The sequence below is a fragment of the Chiloscyllium punctatum genome, chromosome 37 (assembly GCF_047496795.1).
Source record: "Chiloscyllium punctatum isolate Juve2018m chromosome 37, sChiPun1.3, whole genome shotgun sequence".
In the NCBI taxonomy this organism is placed as follows: domain Eukaryota; kingdom Metazoa; phylum Chordata; class Chondrichthyes; order Orectolobiformes; family Hemiscylliidae; genus Chiloscyllium; species Chiloscyllium punctatum.
Window position 1 is genome coordinate 13,989,074 of NC_092775.1, and position 19,261 is coordinate 14,008,334.

The 19,261-nt window shown below is 44.3% G+C and overlaps 1 protein-coding gene across 3 annotated transcripts in view; it reads right to left on the bottom strand.

Moving 5' to 3' along the window:
* Positions 1 to 17,220, bottom strand: part of LOC140462881 (protein NDRG3-like) — a 131,121-nt gene extending 113,901 nt beyond the window's left edge. The window contains exons 1-2 of one of the 3 annotated variants that reach the window (XM_072556301.1): positions 16,951 to 17,220; positions 3,689 to 3,713 (exon numbers count right to left, since the gene is read on the bottom strand). The gene's annotated coding sequence lies outside the window, so the exon portion shown is untranslated. The remainder of the gene's footprint in view (positions 1 to 3,688; positions 3,714 to 16,950) is intronic. The other 2 variants (XM_072556299.1, XM_072556302.1) reach the window with 2 other exon arrangements.
* Between the last annotated feature and the right edge of the window lie 2,041 nt (positions 17,221 to 19,261).

Here is a 19,261-nt window from a genome sequence, read left to right on the forward strand (position 1 = left end):
CAATGACCAGAATTGTACACAATACTCCAAGTGTGGCCACACCAGAGTTTTGTACAGCTGCAGCATAACCTCATGGTTCCGGAACTCAATCTCTCTATTGATAAAAGCTAAAACACTGTATGCCTTCTTAACAACCCTGTCAACCTGGGTGACAACTTTCAAGGATCTGTGTACATGGACACCGAGATCTCTCTGCTCATCTACACTACCAAGAATCTTACCATTAGCCCAGTACTTTGCATTCCGGTTACTCCAACCAAAGTGAATCACCTCACACTTGTCCACATTAAACTCCATTTGCCACCTCTCAGCCCAGCTCTGCAGCTTATCTATGTAGGGGATACTCTTCAAAGGGTTGGTGTGGACTTGTTGGACCAAATGGCCTGTTCCCACACTGTAGGTTTCCTATGATTATTTGGTCATTATCACTTTACAGCTTGTGGGAACTTGCTGTGTATGAATTGCCAGCCATATTTGCTACATTAGAACAAGCAATCACATTTTGCACAGTCCATGGGATAATCCTGAAGCTTATGAAGGGCACAGTATACATGAATGTGCCCTCTTTCTGCACTGATTAGATTTATCTCCAGGCGACAGCTGATGAAGGCATGCAGGAACTGACGGGAACTAAAATGAACAATCTCAGTTTTGTGACATTGAACCAATTTTTTTTCCCAATTAATTCAGGACTTGATGTCAAACTGACAGCCGGAATGTCTTTGCTCAATTCTTTTCTACCTTTGCTCACCCAGAACCAGCGCCACGCACCTCACTGGAAGACAGATCTGAAGTAGAAATAAATGTGACAGGAGTCACAAGGTCAAAAGCACAGTTCAGCTGAATGCTCTTAAGGTTTCTGAAGGCAGGAACAGGGGTGATAAGGCAGAGATGACAAAGAGTGAAATTCCCTAACAACGCCACACGATTGCTGAAGGTTTAGCTTCCTGTAGCAATGTAGAAGCTGGAAAGTTGAGGAATGAATGCCAGCAGTGTTAAAACTACACAGATCCAGCTAATGACTCATTAGAATGTAGTCGAGGGTGTTGGGAGGTAGAGGTGGAATGGACAATGTTGCAGAACTGGAAGAAATTGATTTTGTTGCTGCAGGAAGGGGGCTGAACGCAGGAGAAAGCATGTGCAGAACTCCCAACTTCTTTACTTTGTTGGAGGTGCCAGCAGTTGGAATGAGTGCAATTAAATCATGTAGGTGTCTAAGGGACCAAAAAAGCACAGGTCTGATTTTGCATAGCACAGGTAAACACATTGTAAATATGCCTAACCCTAACCTTACTGCACAGTAAACCATAGGAAAAATCCTAGAGTCATTTAAGAAGCAACTAGAGGCTATTTTGAAGCAACTTCCGGGACAAAAGATAAATAAAGATGAACAAAATGATCTTTCTTAACCAGAATTTTCTCGTGATGGTAAATTTCCAGTTTTTGCATCAGTTACTTTTGCTATGGTGAAATATTCACCTCCCACTCCATTTGAAAACCTAGAGACAAATGGGGCAGCACAGTGGCTCAGTGATAAGCACTGGTGCCTCACAGCACCAAAGACCTGGGTTCGATTCCAACCTTGGGTGACTTCCTGTGTGAAGTTTGCACGCTCTCCCTGCGTCTGCGAGGGTTCCCTCTGGATGTTCCAGTTCCTCCCACAATCCTAGGATGTGTTGGTTAGGTGGCTTGGTCATACTAAAATGTGTAGGATAGGTGGATTAGCCACAGTAAAAATAATGGTGATGAGGACAGGAGTGTGGGTCTGGGTGAGACACACTTCGGAGGGTCAGTGTTGACTCAATGGGCCAAATGGCCTGTTCCAACGCTGTAGGGATTTTATGAAACATCTTTTGTTATACACACCCATTAACACCTGAGACTGAAGTGCAGTCTTACAGAGGGCCCACTTTCAAAATTCTTCTGTTTCTGTTTACCTCACTGGCTGAAATGGAGAGCTATCACATCTGTACCTTTCATTTATCTGCATCACATATTCCACACAGCAGGAGTTCTGGAATAAACCACACATCCCTTGACGCAATTAATCTACACATAGCCAAAGAACATTTCACTGTATGAGGACCTTTTCTTGTGGCCAACTGGATTGATGACGTGAGTTCATAATCTCCTCAAAAAGCCAATCCCCAGCAGCAATCAAAAAGCAATATCTACATCAAGATTTCTCCATTACAGGCAGGAGGAGAATAGGGGCATGCTCTGAGGACATGCAACTGGCTGAATTTAAATTCAATTAACAAAATATGGAAGCTGATGAAGCAATCCATTATCACCAAACCCACCTAGTCCACTCTTATCCTCCTTGGGAGGAAATCTGCCATCATTACCTTGTCTGCCCTACATGAGACTCCAGGTCCCCAGTAATGTGGATTAGTCCGAACTGCCCTCTGAAATGCTCCAAGCAAACCACTCAGTTCAAGGACAATTAGAGATTGTAACAAATCCTGACCTTGCTAGCAGCACCCACATACTATAAAACAATCAATATTTTGTAAAGGATATCAATATTGCATTTGGGTGGCACAGTGGCTCAGTGGTTAGCACTGTTGTTTCAAAGCGCCCGGGACGTAGGTTCGATTCCAGCCTTGGGCGACTGTCTGTGTGGAGTTTGCACCTTCTCCCCATGTCTGCGTGCTCTGGTTTCCTCTCACAGTCCAAAGATGTGCAGATTGGGTGGATTGGCCATGCTGAATTGTTCCATAGTGTCCAGGTTTATGCAGGCAGGCTAGCTATGGTAAATGTAGGGTTACAGGGATAGGGCAAGAGGCTGAGTCTGGATGGGATGCTCTTCGGAGGGTCAGTGTGGACTCGATGGGCCAAGTGGCCTCTTTCAGCACTGTTAAGGATTCTATGATTCTACAGTAGTAAAGGTTTGCTCTCCAAGTATCGATTTCTCCACATTTTCATGGCGTTATTTTGCCTTAGCTGCAGGCTATCTCATCTGAGTCAAAAGCTTTTGGGTCTAAGGCCTACTCCAGGAGTTGAATTCAAAATCTAAGGTGACACTCTCAGTCCAGTGCTGATGAGCAAGATTGAATTGAGGCCCCATAATGTCCTCTCCAAGGCCACCATGTTTTGAAGAGAAGCATGGGAGTGACCACCCCACTCCTCCCCATGTCCATTCTATAACCAACATAAGTAAGACATATTATCTGATTACTGTCACATCACTGTAGGCAGGACCATAGTGTGCACAAACTGGGCTGCTTTTCCAATACTATAAGTGACCCATGTTCTCCCTAATCTGACACAGTAACAAAATAACCCAAGGAGTGGGGAGAAACAGACCACAGGCAAACAACATTCTCTTTATAAGACCAACAACAATCTCAAACAACCTGTTCAGTGCATCAGGCTGGCGATACACTGCAAAGGTAAATAAGAAGACGATCAATGCTAACAGTTTTAATTGGCTGCAAAACTCTCATTGGAAGGTGCTGAGGTTATAAAGGGCGCTATAGATATGAACATTGCCAACCATTCTCACATTTCCAAAGAAGAAAACCTTGTTTACAAAGGGAAAGGCCAGTTAGCTTAACATCTGCAACTGGGAAAACATCAGAAAAAACACCAGAATGCATTATAAAGCATGCGAAAGCAGAACTTTTAATATAAAGAAGCAACTAGTATCGCTTTGTGAACGGGAAATCGTGTCTGATAAACTTACTGGAACTCTCTGAGGAAAGCAAGACCTATAAAGGGAAAACAATGGATGAAATTAGATTAGATTACTTAGTGTGGAAACAGGCCATTCAGCCCAACAAGTCCACAATGACCCTCCAAAGAGCAACCCACCCAAACCCATTCCACTGCATTTACTCCTTCACCTAACACTACTAGTACAGCATGGCCAATTCACCTAACCTGCACATTTTTGGACTGTGGGAGGAAACCGGAGCAAACCCACGCAGAGAATGTACAGACTCCACACAGACCTCAGGAATCCTGCCCAAAACGTCAATTTTACTGTTCCTCAGATCCCTGATGAAGGGCTCCTGCCGAACCGTCAATTTTCCTGCTCCTCGGACAGTTGCCTGACCTGCTGTGCATTTCCAGCATCACTCTAATCTTACCCCTGCCTTCTGACCTTGTCCTCCCCAGTCCAACCCTGGCACCTCCACATCATAATTAATAAAAGATAGAGTGTTGGGATCAGTGCTGGGGCTACAATACTCTACATTATGGGCTTGGATGAGGAAAGTGAAGGTACAATAGCTAAATTTACAGCTAACACAAAAATAAGCAGGAAGTGGAGAGGATGACAAAGTCTGTAGAGGGTTAAGTGAGTGGCGAAAAATTTAGCCAATGGAATATAATCTGACAAAATAAGTATAGAGGAGCTGAATATTTTTTGAATGGAGAAAGACTGTGGAAAGTTACCGAACAAAGGAACTTGAGTGTCCTCGTCCATGAATCTCAAAAACTTAGCATTCAAGTTTAGCAGGTAATGGGGCCTTTATATCGAAAGGAATGGAGAAGAAAGGTAGGAGCATTTTGCTTAAACAATGTGGCACTAGTCAGACTATGGTGGAATACAGTAAACTGTGTCGGCCCCTTATCTAAGGAAAGATATAGGGGGCACTGGAAGCAGTCCAGAAAAGATTCAGTAGGCTGATACCAAATACTGGGGGTAGAAAATTTATGAGGAGTGGCCAAGTAGGTTGTATTTTGAAGAATGAGAGGTGACCTTATTGAAACATCCAAGATTCTTAGGGGACATAAAATAAAGTTGTTTCCTCTTGTGGGAGAGACTAGGACCAGAGGGTGGAGACAGTGAGGTCTGCAGGTGCTGGAGATCAGAGTTGAGAGTGTGTTTCTGCTCCTCAGATGCTGCCTGACCTGCTGTGCTTTTCCAGCAACACACTCTCAACTAGGACCAGAGAGTACCATCTCAGAATAAGAGCTTACACATCTGAGACACAGATGAGGAGGAATTTCTTAGAGGATAGTGAATCTATGGATTAAAAATCTGTCTCTTTCTGAGCCTTGAATATATTTCAATACCCATTTTCTGGATTAGTGGTGCTAGAAGAGCACAGCAGTTCAGGCAGAATCCAAGTAGCTTCGAAATCGACGTTTCAGGCAAAAGCCCTTCATCAGGAATAAAGGCAGTGAGCCTGAAGTGTGGAGAGATAAGCTAGAGGAGGGTGGGGGTGGGGAGAAAGTAGCATAGAGTACAATGGGTGAGTGGGGGAGGGGATGAAGGTGATAGGTCAAGGAGGAGAGGGTAGAGTGGATAGGTGGAAAAGAAGATAGGCAGGTAGGACAAGTCCGGATAAGTCATGGAGACAGTTACTGAGCTGGAAGTTTAGAACTAGGGTGAGGTGGGGGAAGGGGAAATGAGGAAACTGTTGAAGTCCACATTGATGCCCTGGGGTTGAAGTGTTCCGAGGCGGAATATGAGGCGTTCTTCCTCCAGGCGTCTGGTGGTGAGGGAGCGGCGGTGAAGGAGGCCCAGGACCTCCATGTCCTCGGCAGAGTGGGAGGGGGAGTTGAAATGTTGGGCTACGGGGCAGCGTGGTTGATTGGTGCGGGTGTCCCGGAGATGTTCCCTAAAGCGCTCTGCTAGGAGGTGCCCAGTCTCCCCAATGTAGAGGAGACCACATTGGGAGCACAGATACAATAAATGATATTAGTGGATGTGCAAGTAAAACTTTGATGGATGTGGAAGGCTCCTTTAGGGCCTCAGATAGAGGTGAGGGAGGAGGTGTGGGCGCAGGTTTTACAGTTCCTGCGGTGGCAGGGGAAAGTGCCAGGATTGGAGGGTGGGTTGTAGGGGGGCGTGGACCTGACCAGGTGGTCGCATACTTCAATACCCAGCCTGACAGCCCTCTGTGGCAATTTTTGATCAGTCAGGGAATCAAGAGTTAATGGGGGAGAGGCAGGAAAGTGGGTTATCAGATCAGCCATGATCTCATTGAAAAGCAGAGCAGAATCAAGGGGCTGAATGGCCTACCTCTACTCCTATGCCTTATGGTCTTTTTCTGTACCCCTCTCTCTGATGGTGTGAAAGCTTTCCCCCACTTATGGTTCTTCATTCAATAATTAATAATGGATTTTTCCCACTTTTCTCTAACGTTATATCTGCGCTTTTACTCACTGCTTTTATTAGACTATCTATTCTCCAGGATTTAGGTTCAAATTTAAGACAGAATGCATTAAGGGCATAATGTGAAAATAACTAGCTTTTCTCTTGTAATTACTCAACTTTCAGCTTTCCTGGGCAGGGCAGAATGTAGCATTAACAGAAAAGTTAATGGGTACTTTCAAGGGGAGGTCAGCAATCTTAGCTGGATAATTCAGTCAGTATTTGTTAACACTATGAGACAGCAACTAGCTAATAATCATCCACAAAATATAAATGACTGATGTTAAATAAAAAAGGGAGCTGTTCTGACTGACATTGTTATACCTCGTTGTCAGTGATTGTTATTTTCTCATTTTTGCAACTTTCTCCCTGGAGTGCTTCATTTTAATAAGCTGCCTCTCTCCTGTCTTCAAATAACTACTAAAATAGAATTTCTCACCTCTCATTATCACATACAGAAGTGCCAATGTTTCAGAAGTGCTTGTGACAAGTTTGCTTTTCCCCACCCCCACCCCAGCTTTCATGCAGTCATAAAATATTGAGCTTGCGAGATCTCTCTTAAGGGTCACCGAAGTAACTGCACAGAGGCCAAGTTACCCGTTATTTACACGTGCACTGTATCTGGGCTGTGACCAATCAGCTCCAAGCCAATCCCTAGACTGAGGAGACTTTCTGAATCGTCTGTTTAAATATATGAGCTGGGGCCTCCATGACTGCTCCAGGTTTACATCCCCAAACAGGGATCTCATAGTCAATGAGATTCACCCGGCCCTGGCTCCGATCACTACAGTGGAATAGTTAACGCCATGAGAATACACTAATATTAAGCACAAACCCAGAAAATGCTGGGGAAACTCAGCAGGTCAGGCAGCATCTATGAAGCGAGAAACAGAGTTGACGTTTTGAGTCCAGTGTGACTTCAAGTCTGTTTCTCCCTCCACAGATCTGCTGAGTTTCTTCAACAGTTTCTGTGTTTGTTTCAGATTTCCAGCATCCATAGTATTTTGCTTTTACATCGATATCAATGCCTCACTGTTTAACTTTAAACTCAAGATTCGTTCTCTCATTCTCGACTTTCCGTTTACTCTGACTGGTTTCTTTGCAATGCGATGGTAGCTCAGGCCTGTGAGGTTCAGGCACATCACTTACAGGCAAAATAGAATGTAGCTTAGATGCCTGAACTCCTTGTCTGAGTAAGGATATCAAAATTCACATGGTCAATCTGCTGTCCATAGAGAGACAGATACGAGATTAGATCAGACAATGGATGGCCAATATTCTTCTTTTAATTTAATTGCTGATATTTAGTAGGAAATCGGAGAGTACACTGCTTCATAAGGAGACAACTATTGCACAGAGATGCTAAAGAGGATTCTGTTACTTAGGTGGATCTTTCACATCCATTGAAGGCCAAAATACTGGTAAAGACTTGAAACTAGATTAGATTACTGCACGGGATAAATTAGATTAGATGACATTACAATGTGGAAACAGGCCCTTCGGCCCAACAAGTCCACACCGACCCGCAACCCACCCATACCCTATACTTACCCCTTACCTAACACTACGGGCAATTTAGCAAGGCCAATTCACCTGACCTGCACATCTTTTGGACTGTGGGAGGAAACCAGAGCACCCGGAGGAAACCCACGCAGACACGGGGAGAACGTGCAAACTCCACACAGTCAGTTGACTGAGGGGGGATCTGAACCCGAGTCTCTGGCCCTGTGAGGTAGCAGTGCCACCGTGCCGCCCAAAGTTCAGAACATTTGGCTTGATGAGAAAGTTGAGAGTGAATTTCACAAAGGTGTTCAAAATCGTAGGGAGTTTGAAAAGTGTGGATAGAGGGAAACGATTCCCATTAGCTGAAGGATTGCGAATCAGTGGCAATAGGCTTGAAGTAATTGACACAAGAAGCAACGGTGACTGGAGGGAAATCGTTTTCACATTATTAATTGTCAGGGTCTGAAACAGACTGTCTGAGAGCATGGTGACCTATGGTCAATTAAGGGTCATCACATGGAAATTGGGTCACTATCAAAAAAAGTAAACATTTGCAAGGCTCTGGGGAAAAGGCAGAGGAGCAGCCCTGGATAAGTTGCTCTTTCACAGATGGACAGAATAGCATCCTTCTGTGCTGTCATCATTTTCTGATTCTCTGCTTATAGAAATATGTTAACTTGCTTGTGGAATTCATTGCCATGGAGTGCAGTGGAGGCCAGGACGTTCAATGTCACCAAGGCAGAAAATTGATAAATTCTTAATCCCGCAAGGAATTAAGGAATACGGGGAGAATACAGGTAAGTGGTGTTGAAATGCCCATCAGCCATGATTAAATGGTGGAGTGGACTCAATGGGCCGAATGGCCTTACTTCCACTCATATGTCTTATGGTCTTAACTTCAGTCACATATGCCTGAGGGTCATTTACAGGATATTTCTGTGAGTGTGAAAAATCTGTTAAGCAGCTACTGCATATAAATCTCTATTTTCCTAAAAGGTTATGGGGAGATTTAACACAAAATTTCAACATATTAAGGGGAAAAGTTACAGGATGGTGAAGAAGCCTCTATTTCTGGTGATTGAAGAGTCCAGGACAAAGGACATGATCTAATAATTAAAAGCAGAATTGCCAAGAGTGAAGTTACCAAACACATGAAATGTGTGATAGATGTTTGAAAATCGCTTCCATAACTGGTCATTGATCATAGATAAAATGTTGCTTTCAAACAGAGATTGATAGATTTTAGTTAATTCAAGGTTATTATGGGATATGGAGCATTACGTCATGGATCATACTCTTACTGAAGGCCTGAAAGCTAGAGGGGCTAAATGATTGACTCCTGTTCCCATGCTCCTAAAGGTCGATGAGAGCTGGAAATGATTATCAACTTTTTATAATTACATACGTTTCTAAAATAGTGTGAGAGATATATAGGGAGAGAAATACATATATTTAGAGAGATGGAAAGAGATAGATATACAAAGAGAGAGAGATATACAAAGAGAGAGAGAGAGAGATACAGAAAGAGAGAGACAGTGATATAGAGAGAGAGACAGTGATATAGAGAGAGATACATAGAGAAAGATATATACATATATAGAGATATATATATAGAGAGAGAGAGAGAGAGAGAAAGAGAGATAGACAGAGAGAGAGAGAGAGAGAAAGTGCGTTTCTACAAAGAGAAGTTAAAAATCACACAACACCAGGTTATAGTCCAACAGGTTTAATTGGAAGCACACTAGCTTTCGGAGCATCGCTCCTTCATCTGGTGGTAGTGGCACTATCAGCTGATGAATGAGCGACACTCTGAAAGCTAGTGTGCTTCCAATTAAACCTGTTGGACTATAACCTAGTGTTGTGTGATTTTTAACTTTGTACACCCTAGTCCACCATCGGCATCTCCAAATCATGTCTACAGAGTGAAAGTGTGTCTGTGCATACACAGAGAGAAAGGTAAATTACACAAACAGCCAACAAGTTGTGACAGAGGTTGGTTGTGCTAACTTGGTCATGGTAAGACAAGGAATTAGGAACTGCAGCTTCCACCCATGCTAAGGTTTAAAAATCCAAACTCCATTACTCTGGTTATCAGGTGAATGGTTGCCATGGTGCACTGCTTCATTTCTGATCATCCCAGCTGTAGCCGTACCATGGAACCTTAGCGGACTGCCTCAGAACTATATTCCTTTTCCAAGTACAGGAAGGAGTTTAGGTGGACCATTTTAATCATCAGCAGGAACTTGGTGCAACTTTCTCCTCTATGAGAAGCCAATAATGCAGCATCTTCAGTTAATGCAGAGGCTTCCTTGACTCCCCACCATTTCACTGTGCCCAGAGTCAGGATCGGGAGAGAGAACGTTTCTCTTGTCTTGTATTTTCTCTGTTCCTCCATTTATTTTCCATTTGTAGCTTATGCATCACTGGACCTCAAGACCTGACAGGCTCCCTAACTGAGCACAATTCTGTTAAGTCCCAGTAATTATGTTCAAAAGAAGGGGTCATTGTGTATGGATCAAAAGTGGGAACCCTGACTGATATCCTCCTACCTTGTCCAAGGGCACAGAGTCCACTTGCAAAATGTCTACCAGTGACTGTGGTTGTTAATGTGGTAAACAGGAACGTCAAACAAATTCAAATCAAAGCCACATTAGGGAGATATTAGCACAGATGACCAGAAGATTGGTCAAAGACAGAGGTTTGCCACACCAACATACAAATAGGAACAGGAATAGGCCATTTGGCCCGTCTAGTCTGCTTGTCATTCAATTGGGTCAGGACTCAACTGTACATTCTCACTCAAATGCCCAATAGCATTAACTAGGCAAAAGTGAGGACTGCAGATGCTGGAAATCAGAGTCTAGATTAGAGTGGTGCTTGAAAAGCACAGCAGGTTAGGCAGCATCCGAGGAGCAGGAAAATCGACGTTTCGAGCAAAAGCCCTTCATCAGGGCCTGCTGTGCTTTTCCAGCACCACTCTAATCTAGGCATTAGCATTAACTCCCTGTCTTCCTCTGCTCTAAAATTACTCAATAACCCTGCCTCCACTACTCTCTCCAAAGACACTCAGCTCTGGGAGAAACAAAACCCTCAACACTGTCTTAAATGGGAGACCCCTTATTTCAAACTGTGATCCCTTTAAGAAGCACCTGAAAGGAAGAGAGATTAATAGAGAGGCAGAAGTGTATAGAGAGGCAACTCCCAGACCCTGGGGCTTAACCAGCTGAAGGCACAGCCATCAATGGCAAAGCAATAAAAATGAGGGGTGTGCAAGTGGTTGGAATTAGCGTTGTCTTATGGATGAGTCATTAAACAAATGCCCAACCTACCCTCCCTCAGTTCTGCAGTGGGGCACAAGTCTTTTTTTTATGTTATAAGTTCTGGAGTGGGATTGGAAGACTGCTACCCATTGAACCATGTCTGATAAGGCAGGAGGGCAATTAGCCTGATTTTTGGTTGTGAACATTGCTGACGTACAGCCCATGGAAGTTGCAACTCTAACATTTTTCACAGGGTTTTTCTACCACTGCTGAATCTAAAATCTACTGTTTACATGTCCTGGTCAATCCATACCACATCCCTGCAGCTGGCTAATGTCAGGTAATCCTCTCAGCACAAAGTTTGCAAGTTCAATCCATGATACATTTATTAAATTTTTAAAACAGTTTTAAAAATATATACATAAACCATTTCAATTTGTTGTCAGGTACTTTGAAAATGATGATCATGATGTAGTTAAACCTCATGCAGCTGAAATAGAAACGACTCAGTAGCTATGACATAGAAGCAGGACCATTTTAATAATGTACAAAGCACACTTGTGAATCAATATTGAATTTATAATGCAAACTTTCATCGAATTTGGCCTCAAGTTTGCATTTTGCCGAAACAGAAGTCAAGTAAATAGAAGTGACGGGGACTATGTTATTAAATGAACGGTGCTATTTTTGAAACTGCCAATGGAACAGAAATTTCTACATTATGAGCCAGTGATTCTGCTGAAAATGTCTGTGCGCTAAAGTGAAGAATAACACAAGGAGTCATGTATAATTAAGAGACACTAATATAATTATACCTTTATAACAGATTAAAATCCCTCTATCACTGGCTTGTCACATAATACCACCAACTGGAGCTTGTAATTATTGTTCAAACCTACCCACCTTGTTAGGTGAGGACTTCATGATCACAAAAATGTATATTTACATAGCGCCTTTAATGCAATGCAACAGCTCAAGGCTTTCCAGAGAGGCAATGTAAAACACCAAGCCACATAAGGACATATTAGGTCAAATTACCAAAACTCTACCACCTTCATAAAGTTTTAATGTCTGGAAGAAAGATAGCAAGGTCAGAGGAAGGTAAGTCCAGAGCCTGCAGTCTAAGAAACTGGAGGCACAGCCACCAATGGTTGAAAACTTTAAGTCAGAAATGTTTTATGCCAGAGTTGGAGAACAGACAAAGAAAGCCCATGGTGAGGTCAGTGCAGGAGAGAGAGAGAAAGAACCCACATTGCTAACTGACAGAGTTGGTAGTTACTGTCTTTGCTGTTGAATTCATGTACCGCTGGACATTGGAGCGTGTCAGGGAAAATTTAAAAAAACAGCGAAATTCACAACTGATCTTGGAGAAACCTGCCTGGGAAAGGTCACAGCACAGAAGCAGATAAGTTGATTTGAGGCATGGCCTTAAAATAAGTCTGCGGTAGTGAGTAGAGTGGGTTCTTTCTGGATTAGATGTTTTATTGAGCTATGTCTCTTGATTAAACTTAAAATATAAGCCATAAGTATTGATTTAACCTGGAGCAGTGTTTTGCAGAGGAATAAGATGGTGTTATTTTCTGGGTCTGTAGACTGAAAGAAGCCCTTAGTACAGTGATATGCTCTTCTTGTCAGATGTGGGAGTTTAGGGAAAGTTTATGAGTTACTGAGAATTATATCTACAATAAGTGCTGTTGGTTGATGGGTATATGAATAGGAAGGGTTTAGAGGGATATGGGCCAGGTGCTGGCAGGTGGGACTAGATTGGGTTGGGATATCTGGTCAGCATGGACGGTTTGGACCGAAGGGTCTGTTTCCGTGCTGTACATCTCGATGACTCTATGAGTCTGAAATCAGATATCTCGGAAGGCTGCGAGTCCAGAGCAGATTACAGTGAAAGATTTGAAAACAAGGATGAGAATTTTAAAATCAAGGTATTACTTGACTGGGAATCCAATGCAAGAGCACAGAAGTGAGAGACAGACCATCAGATTTGAAAAGCAATTAATCAACCTCTCTTGACTCAAATAGCCTGGAAATACAGGAAGTGAAAAGTGGTGTAGACATTGATTAAAACCTTTGGCACGGGGTTGGGGGGGGGGGGGGGTGGTGGTAGGATACACTTGGAAAATTCAGTCCCATTAGCAATAATAAAGTACTCTCTTTACACCATAAACGAATAAACAAACACATCGATCTAGATACCATCTATCAACCCCTCAGAAAACGAACAGGAAATGACATCACCACAAACCCCAGGAACCCCATCCAGGACAAACATGTAAACAGAAAGGAGGAGACAACAGCTTCGCCTCACTTGGAGGTCGCCACTGATGATGTTACCTCGCCAGGTAATGAAACGTCTGGATATCAAACCTACAGCTCAGCGAGCAAACCGACACCCTAAACTCTCTTTACACATTTGAAACCTCAACAGACATGTCCACATCTACTCAATACTTTGAAATGGAATACAAAGCTCAAGTAAAACACAATGACACAATTGTATCAACAAGCTTTGTCTTAAGACCATATTAGGTAAAAACAATGACTGCAGATGCTGGAAACCAGATTCTGGATTAGCGGTGCTGGAACAGCACAGCAGTTCAGGCAGCATCTGAGGAGCAGTAAAATCGACGTTTCGGACAAACGCACTTCATCAGGAATAAAGGCAGTGAGCCTGAAGCGTGGAGAGATAAGCTAGAGGAGGGTGGGGGTGGGGAGAAAGGAGCATAGAGTACAATCGGTGAGTGGGGGAGGGGAATCAAGGTGATAGGTCAGGGAGGAGAGGGTGGAGTGGATAGGTGGAAAAGGAGATAGGCAGGTAGGACAAGTCCGGACAAGTCATGGGGACAGTGCTGAGCTGGAATTAGGGTGAGGTGGGGGAAGGGGAAAGGAGGAAACTGTTGAAGTCCACATTGATGCCCTGGGGTTGAAGTGTTCCGAGGCGGAAGATGAGGCATTCTTCCTCCAGGCATCTGGTGGTGAGGGAGCGGCGGTGAAGGAGGCCCAGGACCTCCATGTCCTCGGCAGAGTCGGAGGGGGAGTTGAAATGTTGGACCACAGGGCAGTGTGGTTGATTGGTGCGGGTGTCCCGGAGATGTTCCCTAAAGTGCTCTGCTAGGAGGCGTCCAGTCTCCCCAATGTAGAGGAGACCGCATCGGGAGCAACGGATACAATAAATGATATTGGTGGATGTGCAGGTAAAACTTTGATGGATGTGGAAGGCTCCTTCAGGGCCTTGGATGGAGGTGAGAGAGGAGGTGTGGGCGCAGGTTTTGCAATTCCTGCGGTGGCAGGGGAAGGTGCCAGGATGGGAGGGTGGGTTGTAGGGGGGCGTGGACCTGACCAGGTAGTCACAGAGGGAACGGTCTTTGCGGAAGGGATGGGGAGGGAAATATATCCCTGGTAGTGGGGTCTTTTTGGAGGTGACGGAAATGTCGGCGAATGATTTGGTTTATGCAAAGGTTGGTAGGCTGGAAGGTGAGCACCAGGGGCGTCCTGTCCTTGTTACGGTTGGAGGGGTGGGGTCTGAAGGCGGAGGTACAGGATGTGGACGAGATGCGTTGGAGGGCATCTTTAACCACGTGGGAAGGGAAATTGCAGTATCTAAAGAAGGAGGCCATCTGGTGTGTTCTATGGTGGAACCGGTCCTCCTGGGAGCAGATACGGCGGAGGCGGAGGAATTGAGAATACGGGATGGCATTTTTGCAAGAGGTAGGGTGGGAAAAGGTGTAATCCAGGTAGCTGTGGGAGTCGGTGGGTTTGTAAAAAATGTCAGCGTCAAGTCGGTCGTCATTAATGGAGATGGAGAGGTCCAGGAAGGGGAGGGAGGTGTCAGAGATGGTCCAGGTAAATTTAGGGTCAGGGTGGAATTAAGACCATATTTGCCCAATACAAATCTACAGCCTCCAAGTTTAATCTTCAATTTGTGCGATATTAGCAGATTTCAGAGAAAGTCTACATTGTTGTACCTGTTGGTGAGTGCGAGGACCATCTGGTAGTATTCACTCCTGAAGCATTACCTAGTAATCTTTATTGAAAAACCAAATGTGCATAGACACATAACAGGATAAGGTTCTGGTATGGTATACTGTACTTTCTAGTTAAACAGGCAACCGACACTCACCATTCAGGTTCACAGCTAAGTGACCACACTAAGAGCATACTGCCAGCACCGGTCACAATCTCACAAGAGAATACAGAACCAGACAAAACTATAGCCACTTATCCCTTTTTCTAAACGTAGAACCTTTCATTTAGCAAATTGCCTATAAGTGCTTTGCATGAGAGTAATTTGGCACAATTTGACATCAGCCAACCTAAGGAGATATTCTACATGAGATGCTGAATGTTTCCCTACATTTCTGCTCTCATTTATGGAGACATCTGGACACATGATTTAAAATGTAGTCAAAGCAGTAAGCTTTAATAAATAAATGAAACAATGAACTGTGGCTGTTGAAGATCTGAAACAAAACAGAAATTGCTGGAGAAACTCAGCAGGTCTGGCAGCATCTGTAGAAAGAAGACAGAGTTAATTTCCATTCCTGGAGTTCTGAGGAAGACTCACTGGACCTGAAATGCTAATTCTGTTTTCTCTCCAAAAAAGTTACCAGAGCTGCTGAGTTTCTCCAGCAATTTCTGTTTAAGCTTTAACGATTGATTTGAAATGGATTGCGGTGAGAGGTTTTGGGAAGGGACTGCAGAGCTCAGGGAAGAAAGAGTTTAATGCTTGGCTGCTCCAAGTGAAGCAAAGGCATGGAGGGAGTGGGTACTGTATATGTTGACTCTAAGGTATTAAAGAGACCTAAGGGGCAACGTTTTCACACAGAGGGTGGTACGTGTATGGAATGAGCTGCCAGTGGTGGAGGCTGGTACAATTGCAACATTTAAAAGGCATCTGGATGGGTACATGAATAGTAAGGGTTTGGAGGGTGCTGGCTGGTGCGACTAGATCGGTTTGGGATATCAGGTCGGCATGGATGAGTTGGATAGGAGGGTCTGTTTCCATGTTGTACATCTCTGACTTTATGACCAGTGTCTATGACCATCGCATGACAAGGACAACGGAAACCTTTCAGGGCGCGCTAACATCTCTGGTACCCTTCTTATTGATTAAGTGACTTCCTCGACCCCAGTTTTTAAGAGGCCTTTTGTGGTACTCTTCCAGACCCCTGTCCCTCCTGGACGGAAACAGCCAGCTCTTTGTGAGAAGAAATAGCCGAGAAACAAGATCAACAACTCCAGACACGGCGGGGAAGTATTTGAACTGTCACCTGCATCTCAAAAACACACAACCGCTTCCTCCACCTTCGTCCTCTCCCACAAGGTCAGATGGAGCGAGGAGCCTCTGATACAGAACTATTAAAATACTTTAGCTGGGGAGGGTGGGGGTTAAGTAAGATTTACAATCTCGCCTCGATTACTGCTGCAAGGCTGCAGGAGAGTGCAACTGTGCGCGCTAGGTGTCAGTGTCCTTGAGAGAATGTCTTCGGCTAATGTCACCAAAAAAAAGGTTGGAAAGAGAGGAACAGGATTGTCTCCGTCAGCTCTGCATCCACAACATTGCAGCACAGTCCTGCAAGAATGTCTGGCTCCTTGCCTGTGGACGAGGAGCTCGGCGCTGGGATTCTTTGACCCCGGGCTCTTGTTAATTTCCGATAAGAAATCGGACGAGTGCAACTGAAGGGGAGGGGAGTTCATCATCTGGTACTCGTCCAAATTCCCCTGTCCACCTCCCAGCAAATCCCTCGCCCGCTAGCATCCCAGACCAACACTGGGAGAGCAATAAACATTCCCCCTTTCGGCGTGATCTTAAACCAAGCAGCGGCTGCCTTTTCTTCCGATTCCTCTTACCTCCCCATGCTTGGGCTGGGTCATGCTTCTTTACTCGGCCTGATTCGTGTTTAAATAAAAAGCTTTTTTAAAACAGCATACTATGTCAGTCTCGTAATGGGGTAGTCAAGTGTGTGTGTGGATTGGGAATGTATCCGATTCAATGTATCCGATTCAATGTATCCCTTTGCTCAACATTCTACTCTGTCCAACTTGATACAAAATGTATCCAATACTCACCGAGTGCACAGCGATGGGAAGTCCCAGCTCTTGGTGTCAGTGGCGATGTTGTTGTCTCTCTCTGTCTGTCTGCGCTGATCGTTGATCCCCCCCCACCCCTCATGGAAACTGAACCGATCTCACTCCGACGCGTCAGTGGGAGGAGGGAGAAGGTGTGGAAAACGGGGAGGGAACCAGAGTCCTGACAGGAGCCGCCCGCAATGACTGAAAGCTGGAGTCACTGTGGCAACAGAGATCCAGAGCTCAGCCCGCCCAGCTCCAGGCCAGGAAGTGGGTCTGTGCGTCTGTGCCACGATGTAAACATTTCCACTCACTCGACAAGCCCAAGTGAGGACGAGGCTATGAAAATTCTGAATGGTGCAACATGACAATAGGAGAGAGAGAGAAAATTCCTTGGTTGGGTCGGACAAGATTAATTAATTTTTTTTTGAAAAACACTGCCAATGTTGAAAACCATGATGTGGAAGTGCCGTGTTGGTCTGGGGTGAACAAAGTTAAAAATCACACAGCACCAGGTTATAGTCCAACTATAACATGGTCTTGTGTGATTTTTAACTTTGTATACCCCGGTCCAACACCGGCACCTCCAAATCATAGTCCAAATGTACCTGTTGGACCAGAACCTGGTTTTCTGTGATTTTTAACTCAATGTTGGAAACAGAAACAGAGGTTGATGGAAAAGCTCGGAGGATCTGGCAGCATCTGTGCAGAGAAATCAAAGTTAACGTTTCCAGTGTTGGAGACTGTTTTAGAGTCCTACAGCACGGAAACAGACCCTTCGGTCCAAACGGTCCACGCCCAACATAATCCCAAATTAAACTAGTCCCACCTGCCTGCTCATGGCCCATAACCCTCCAAACTTTTCCTATTCATGTACCTATCCAAATGCTTTCTAAATGTTGTAAGTGTACCCACATCCACCACTTCCTCAGGAAGCTCATTCCACAAGCAAAGCATCCTGTCTAAAAAAAATTGCCCATGTCTCTTTTAAAATCTCTCTCCTCTCAAAAGTGTGCCCCCTAGTCTTGAAATCCCCTATTCTAGGGAAAAGACAACTATTTATTGCCTTTTACACCAGTTTAAATATTTTTTTCAAAAGTAGTTTGAATTTAAATAATATTTATTCATTAATTTCTCAAATAGTCATATAGAGTCATTGAGATGTAAAGTATGGAAACAGACCCTTCGGTCCAAACCGTCCACATCGACCAGATATCCCAACCCAATCTAGTCCCACCTGCCAACACTCGGTCCATATCCCTCCAAACCCTTCCTATTCATATACCCATCCAAATTCCTTTTAAATGTTGCAATTGTACCAGCCTCCACCACTTCCTCTGGCAGCTCATTCCATACTCGTACCACCCTCTGTGTGAAAATGTTGTCCCTTAGGTCTCTTTTATATCTTTCCCCTCTCGCCCTAAACCTATGTCCTCTAGTTCTGGACTCCCCAACACCAGGGAAAAGACTTTGTCTATTTACCCTATCCATGCCCCTCATAATTTTGTAAAACTCTATAAGGTCACCCCTCAGCTTCTGATGCTCCAGGGAAAACAGCCCCAGCCTGTTCAGCCTCTCCCTATAGCTCAAATCCTCTAACCCTGGCAACATCCTTGTAAGTCTTTTCTGAACCCTTTCAAGTTTCATATCTTTCTGATAGGAAGGAGACCAGAATTGCACGCAATGTTCCAACAGTGGCCTAACCAATGTTCTGTACAGCCGCAACATGACCTCCCAACTTCTGTACTCAATACTCTGTCCAATAAAGGAAAGCATATAACTGATGGTGGGGTGTTTCAATTCTGATGAAGAGTCATAGAGTCATAGAGATGTACAGTACAGAAACAGACCCTTCGGTCCAACTCGTTCATGCTGACCAGATATCCCAACCCAATCTAGTCCCACTTACCAGCACCCGGCCCATATCCTTCTAAACCCTTCCTATTCATATACCCTTCCAGATGCTGTAATTGTACCAGCCTCCACCACTTCTTCTGGCAGCTCATTCCATTAATGCACCACCCTCTGCATGAAAAAGTTGCCTCTTAGGTCCCTTTTCAATCTTTTCCCCCTCATCCTAAACCTGTACTCTCTAGTTCTGGACTCCCCCTCCCAAGGAAAAGACCTTGATTATTTCTCTTATCCATGCTCTTCAATGATTTTATGAACCTCTATAAGGTCACTCCTCAGCCTCTGACACTCCAGTGAAAACAGCCCAAGCCTTTTCATCCTCTCCTTATAGCTCAAATCCTCCACCCTTTTCTGAATCTTTTCAAATTTCACAACATCCTTCTGATAGGAAGGAGACCAG